Raw genomic sequence first — 7,546 nt, forward strand, 5'->3', positions numbered from 1 at the left:
TGATTAGGTGGGAAACCGATGTGGGAGGGGCCGAGGCTACAGCTGCACCTCATGTGGACCAGGCTTAGTTTCCCCACTTGTGACAGTTATAAAGATTGAGCAAATGGACCTTCAGATGTTCTGTAGGCATTAAGATCAAACTCCTGCCGGGTAGTGGTGACGCATGCCTTTAATCCCAGCACTCGGGAGGCAGAGCCAGGCAGATCTCTGTAAGTTTGAGGCCAACCTGGTCTACAGAGCGAGATCCAGGACAGGCACCAAAACTACACAGAGAAACCTTGTCTCGAAACAACCCCCCCAAAAAAGATTAAACTCCTACTCTCCTACTCTGCATGGGACCTCCAGGGCTCAACCCTAACCCTGCCCTTGCACAGCTCTGGCCTTCAGAGATGAACAAGGCTTTAGTTTGGGAGCCAAATGTAGAGGCCACTCTGAGATTGAGACTGGGAAGGGGACACCAAGACTCTGAGCAGGTCTCAGCCTGAGACTTTTTTTTTCGGGGGGGGGGGTTGAGACAGGGTTTCTCTGTAGCTTTGGAGCCTGTCCTGGACTAGCTCTGTAGACCAGGCTGGCCTTGAACTCACAGAGATCCGCCTGCCTCTGCCTCTTGCTGGGTTTTGTTTGTTTGTTTTGTTTTGTTTTTTAAGATTTATTTATTACATATAGAGTGTTATGCCTGCTTGCCAGAAGAGGGCACCAGATCTCATTACAGATGGTTGTGAGCTACCATGTAGGTGCTGGGAATTGAACTCAGGACCTCTGGAAGAGCAGCTAGTTCCCTTAACTGCTGAACCATCTCTCCAGCCCTCAGCCTGAGACTTTTAATCTGGAAGCTTGTGTTAATTGTTGGGGTAAGGATTTTTTTATTCCCAGGGATGGAAGGGAATAAGGAGAGACTCTCGAACTTGAAAAATTTCCAGCAGAAATCATTGCCTCCTTCTTCCCCTCCTGAAGAATGACAGTCCATGAATATAGCATAGATACCCAACCCCAGTTTTGGATGGTACATGAAGAACTTGGAGCCAGGTGGTGGTAGCACATGACTTTAATTCCAGCACTCGGGAGGCAGCAGCGGATCTCTGAGTTTGACGAGCTTGGTCTACAGAGCAAGTTCCAGGACAGCCAAGGCTACACAGAGAAACCATGTCTCAAACAAACAAACAAAACAAAACGAAACAAAACTTGGTCTTGCTTAGGAAGAACACGGTGTGATATTGACACCAATAACAGGCTCTGCCATCCAGACCTGAAGCATGAAGAAAATGCCAAGGGGTAGTTAGCCCTCCAGAGAGAGAGAGGAGAGTTCTGTTCATCCAGATCTTGCTCACCAGGGAGGGTCTCTGTCTTAGTTAGGAGTTCTCCTGTGACAAAACACCAAGACAAATCATATTGCAAAGGAAAGGGTTTATTTGGCTTACATGTCCTGATCAGAGTCCGTCATTCAGGGAAGTCCAGGTAGGAACCCAAGCAGGGCAGAAACCTGGAGGCAGGAGCTGATGTAAAGGTCATGGAGGAGAGCTGTTTACCTGGCTTGCTCCCCATGGCTTGCTTAGCCTACTTTCTTATACCATCTAAGACCATTTGCCCAGGGCTGGCACTACCTAAAAATGGGCAGGGCCTCTCCCACATCAATCATTAATCAAGATGTCTACAGGCCAATCTTGTGTAGGCCTTTTCCCAATTCAGATTCCCTCTTCCCAGATACATCTAGGTTTATGCAAGCTGACAAAAGAAGCTAAGCAGGGGGCTGGAGAGATGGTTCAGTGGTTAAGAGCACTGACTGCTCTTCCAAAGGACCTGGGTTCAGTTCCCAGCACTCACATGGCAGCTCACAACTGTCTGTAACTCCAAGATCTGACACCCTCACACAGACACACATGCAGGCAAAAACACCAAAGCACACAAAATAAAAATAAATTACTTAAAAAGAAAAGAAGAAGAAGAAGAAGAAGAAGAAGAAGAAGAAGAAGAAGAAGAAGAAGAAGAAGAAGAAGAAGAAGAAGAAGAAGAAGAAGAAGCTAACCAGGACAGACCTCAACTACATCAGCCCCGACAAAATGACCAGAGGGGGCGTGGTTAAAAACTGAGGAGCAGGAAATGATCTGGGTATGAAGGGAAGAATACAGAGTTGGGAGGGTCAGAGGCTTCAAAATAAGTTAAGTGGTCTCCACACCCTGGGGCCTGAAACCTTTAGAGCACTAGATAGTGGCTACCTCTGAGGAGAGGGGCTGTCCCCTGACGGCAGTCTGTGATCTGTCTACTAGACTTCACTCAAAGCCAGTGTTGGTGCCTCACACCGGGTGCCTGTAAGGTGGTAGGAACAAAGAGGAGCAATGCCTGGCGCTCCTTCTTGGAGGAGGAGGAGCCTAGAAATCAGTAGAAGAGCAGGTGGGCGGCACCAGAGGGCAGTGGTCTCCAGTGCACAGTGGATGCCTGTGTCCTGGAACTGGCCACGCCTCACATTGTTCACCTGCAAAATAGGGATGGATAACAGCGGTGCTGTCCTTACAGGGCCGTGAAAGAGTCAGATGAGTAAAAACATTTTTTTTTTTCAAGACAGGGATTCTCTGTGTAGTTTTAGTACCTGTCCTGGATCTCACTCTGTAGACCAGGCTGGCCTCGAACTCACAGAGATCCGCCTGGCTCTGCCTCCCGAGTGCTGGGATTAAAGGTGTGCGCCACCACCGCCTGGCTTAGATGAGTAAATTACATATGGAAGGTTTAGATCTAAGCCTGACTACTTGGAAGCAGCCCAGACACCCTCGCTGTTATTATTTGATGAGGAGAGGATGACAGCCATCAGAGGCAGGGGTGTAGCTGAGCAGTGGTTCTGTGTATTAAAAAGCATTGTCGGGGCTGGAGAGGTGTCTGAGCAGTGAAGAGCACTGGCTGTTCTTGCAGAGGACCAGGGTTTGGCTTCCAGCACTGCTCATGGCGGCCCACAACTGTCTGTAATTACGGTTCCAGGGGATGCAATGCCCTCTTCTGGCTTTCACAGTACTGGCACATATGAGCAGGCACAACACTCAGAAAATAAAATTAATTTGGGAGGGGGAGCATTGCTGGGCTGGGGATGTAGCTCAGTTGGTAGAGTACTTGTCTAGCTTGCACGAAGCCCTAGGTTTGATTCTGAGAGCCTCATAAAACCAGGTATAGTGGGGGAAATGCTAGGCAGGAGGTAAAGGCAGGAGGATCGAAATTCAAAGGTTATCCTCAGTCATATAACAAGTTCCAGGCCAGATCTTGTCAACAAAACACCACATTGCTGCAGGCCGTCACAACCAGCCCGGTGAGTCTCATGGATGCTTCTGGTGAGAAAGGGCAGAATGAAATTGGAGATGCTCTGGGACGTGAGCCAAAGTTCATGCTGGCATACATCTCCATACCCAGCAGGTGTTGGCAGACAAGTCCCCACATCCCTGTATGAACACACCTGCACCATCGCTCATTCCCAGACACAGACCTCTCTGTGCATGCTCCCACCCACCCCTCAGAAATAAGACTGCAATTTGCTAGGGCCCACCAGCTAGACTTTGCCCTATCCCAGAACTTCCCAGATCATCGTACCTCCTCAATCCGCTTCTCCCCAACCCTCCTCCTCCCCCACCAAGTCCCCAGCCTTAGAGCTAGTCCATCTCCTAAACTATGTTTCATCATCCAAAAATTTGAGGCGAGATTCCTTGGGTTGAGCAACTGGCAGGCGTATGGGACCAGAGCGGCGCGGGAGAAATGGAGGGTTCATTGTATTGAGAGGTCTGGCATGTTAGAGCCTGGGGAGGGGCTGAATCCCTGTGGACTTGTTCAGTCATCGGGGACCAGCTAGAGCTCGAGCATGGCGGTGGTGCGTTCAGCTGACGTTCGGGGGTCCCCCGGCGGGGCGCAGACAAAGGGGTGGCCTCCCAGAGCCCGCGGCTCTGGCAGGGCTGCGCACAAAGCCAGGGGTGGTGGCGCCGACCGCCCCACGCGCCGAGCTGCACCCGGCTGCAGATCATCACGGTCCCGAGCGCCTGTCCCCGCGCCTAATCCCAACAAGCATGAAAACGCTCGGCCTGGCCGCCAGCAGGCCCTTTGTCCCGGCCCCTCGCGGGACAGCTGCAGCCAGAGCCCCCTCCCCCTCTTTGTGCCTGGTCCCCGCCACCCCCGTCACCCTCCTCACCTCAGCTGTCCCCCAGCTCTCGCCTCCAGCGCGCCTGGGCGCACAAAGCAGGGCGACACCCCTGCTCTGGGGGAGGGGAGTATTAACCCCGGGGGTTTGCGGGAAGGTGGAGCGTGAGAGAGGGCTGCGGGGTGCAACCCCTCCTGCTGTGAAAGGCTGCGTGGGACATAAGCCCCCCACCAGAAGCACCGGTGGGACTGGATTTATGGGTGTGTGCCTGCGACTGAGTGTGAGTTAACGGAACTAGAGGAAACCCATCATTTTTGTTAAACAGCCAGCGCTGGGAACTCCCCGTAGACCTCGATGCCCTCCTTAGGCTTGACCCGGAAGTCTGCTTAACAATCATCATAGGAGCTATGTGTCGCCTCTGTGCTCACTTATCCTCAGGAACCCCAAACCTCGGCCTCCAGCAGAAGCCTCCAGTCCTCACTTGCACATCTGCCCTGTGAGCTCTTCATCCCAGCTGACTCCAGAAACTCCTGTTTCTCCGGGCACAAGGGGAGCTCCTTTTCTCCCACTCACACGGTAGCTTATTCCACAGGGTCAGAGTGGAGTGAGGTGCATGGGGTGGACCTTGGGCCTTTCCCTTCCTCCCAAAGCCAGTAGTAGGTCTCGCTAGGCACCATAATCCCACATCTGGAGAAATGGACGACCTCTCCCTCCAGGCTCTGCCTAACTCTAGCTTGGGCTTCTATGGGACAGACCCGGCACATCTCTCCTTGGATTTAGATCATGCCGCGATTCTCCTGGAGTGGTTTCAGTTACTTAGTGTGCTGACAAGGTCTTATCAGTTCTTTACACCACTGACACAATTTCCTCAGGGTCTGATGTTCCCACAAGTCCATAAAACCTTTCTCAACAGCCTTCAGGGAGGCTGGAGACATAGCTAAGTTGGTAGAGCGCTTGCACAACAAAAATGGGGTCCTGGGTTCAAGTCCCGGAATTGCATAAAATAATAGGTGTGATGCTACACGCTGCAATCCCAGCACTGAGAGACGGAGGCAGGAAGATCAGAGGTTCAAGATTATCCTCAGCTACATAATAGGTTGGAGCCTCGCCTGAGTTACATGAACACCCTGTCTCCAAACAAACAAAAACAAACAACAATAACAGTAACAAAATCACCTTCATGAGACTTCTGCAGAGGGAGTGGCTAACCTTATTTTCCACAGAACTGTCTCTCAGATCCCCAAGTTCCAAATAATGACAGTGTGGTGGGTGATTCCTCTGAAGTTGTGCGCTGGCCCAGCCCCGTCCACACCATGCCTGCAACCTACAGACGCTGGGTCTTCTAGGCTCAAGAGGGTCTTTGTTTCTCAGGCTCCCTTCCTTCAGCTATTGTATCCACAGAGGCCACTTAAGGTCTGTAAAACCCCTTCCGGCTTGAATGCTCACAGATGCGGGGGAGGGGGGGAACTCATCGTCCTAGATTCCTGAGGATATATCAAATGCCCAGAGGGTCCAGAAACATTCTGCAAGCAGATCTGTGTCTCTGTGTTCCCATCATCGCTACCGTCACCAGGTACCTCCTCCGTGGTGCTGCTAAGAGCCTGCCTCTGGGCTGGGCACCACATCCCGGTCTTGGTTACAGATGGGAAAATTCCTCTCTTAGTCAAGCATTTATGACTGTCCACCATGTGTCAGACTCTGTGCTAGCACTAAGGACCAGAAACAGTCCCACCCTCAGGGGCTTCACGGTCTAGCCGACCTAGGCAACGGCGACCACAGTGATGATAATGAGATAGTGCTGACAGAAGTCTGCTCCAGTAGGTGTTCTGGAAAAATTGCTGTGATTCCAAGGAGTGTGGGAAGCATTAGAGCTAAAAATTGCCAACTAGGCCGGGCAGCGGTGGTGCATGCCTTTAATCCCAGCATTGAAGAGGCAGAGGCAGGTGGATCTCTGTGAGTTCAAGACCAGCCTGGTCTACACAGTGAGAGCTACACAGAGAAATCCTGTCTCGAAAAACCAAATAAAATAAATAAAAAACTGACTAGGCATTTCTCTGCAGAACTTCTCAGGACCTTTATTGTACCACATATATTATGGGTTCCTGAGTGTTTGAGAGCAGGTTTGAGAGGATTTCCCAAGCTTGTTTGAGTATGGAGTTCATGAATCGTCTTATAGATTCAGTGTTTCAGATACCACGCCATGCAGGCACTTGTGCATGCCAGCCAGTGCTCTACCACCCAGCGACACCCCCAGACCAGAGGATTCTTTTTGAGCCAACGTGAGGGGGGACTCGATCTGTACAACTCAACGCTCACTCTGATGAGCCAGACCTGTGTCTTAGTTAGGGTTTCTATTGCTGTGATAAAAACCACGACCAAAATCAACTTCAGGAAGAAAGCGTGTATTTCATCTTACACCTCCAGATAACAGCCTGTCACTGAAGGAAGTCAGGGCAGGAACCGAAGCTGAAGCTGTGAAGGAACAGGCACTGATTGCTGGCTTGTTTCTCCTGGATCTGTCCAGTTTGCTTTCTCATGCACCCTAGGCCAGTGGTTCCCATCCTCCCTAATGCTGCAGCCCTTTATACAGCTCCTCATGCGATGACCCCTAACCATAAAATTATTCCCATTGCTACCTCATAGCTGTAATTTTGCTACTGTTATGAACTGTAATGTAAACATCTGTGTTTTCTGATGGTCTTAGTGACCCCTGTATAACGGTCATTTGACATCCCCTCCACACAAAGAGGTCAAGACCCACAGATTGAGAGCTGCTGCCCTAGGCCATCTGCTCAGGAGTGGCCACAAAGGTTCTGTTAAAGGAACCTGAGTAGGCCTGGGGAGATGGCCGAGCGAGTAAGAGCACTTGCTGTGCAAGCCTGAGGACCCCGGTCCAAGTCACTAGCACCAGGTAGGAAATCCAGTCATGGCCACGCGTACCTGTAACTGTCACAGTGTGGAGGACAAAGACAGGAGGACCGAGAGGGCTTGCTGGCTGCCAGGTTCAGTAAGAGACCTGTTCCAAGGGACTGAGATGGACAGTGCTAGAGCAGGACACCTAACGCCCTCTGCAGGTGCTTGTGGGAGTGCACACCCTCACACGTGTACACATACACCACACACATAGAAAAGCAAACAAGGGGCCGGGCGGCGGTGGCGCACGCCTTTAATCCCAGCACTTGGGAGACAGAGGCAGGCAGATCTCTGAGTTCAAGGCCAGACTGGTCTACAGATTGAGCTCCAGGACAGCCAAGGCTACACAGAGAAACCCTGTCTTGAAAAAAAAAAAAAAGAGAGAGAGAAATTAAATAGTTCAATCTCTCGAAGTTTCTTATAAGTTGTGGAATGTTTTTATAGTCAAGTGGGTTTATTTATTTATTTATTTATTTATTTATTTATTTATTGGTTTTTGTTTGTTTGTTTTTAGTGTGTGCGCACGCG

Source organism: Peromyscus leucopus, chromosome 2 (genome assembly GCF_004664715.2).
Source record: "Peromyscus leucopus breed LL Stock chromosome 2, UCI_PerLeu_2.1, whole genome shotgun sequence".
In the NCBI taxonomy this organism is placed as follows: Eukaryota; Metazoa; Chordata; class Mammalia; order Rodentia; family Cricetidae; genus Peromyscus; species Peromyscus leucopus.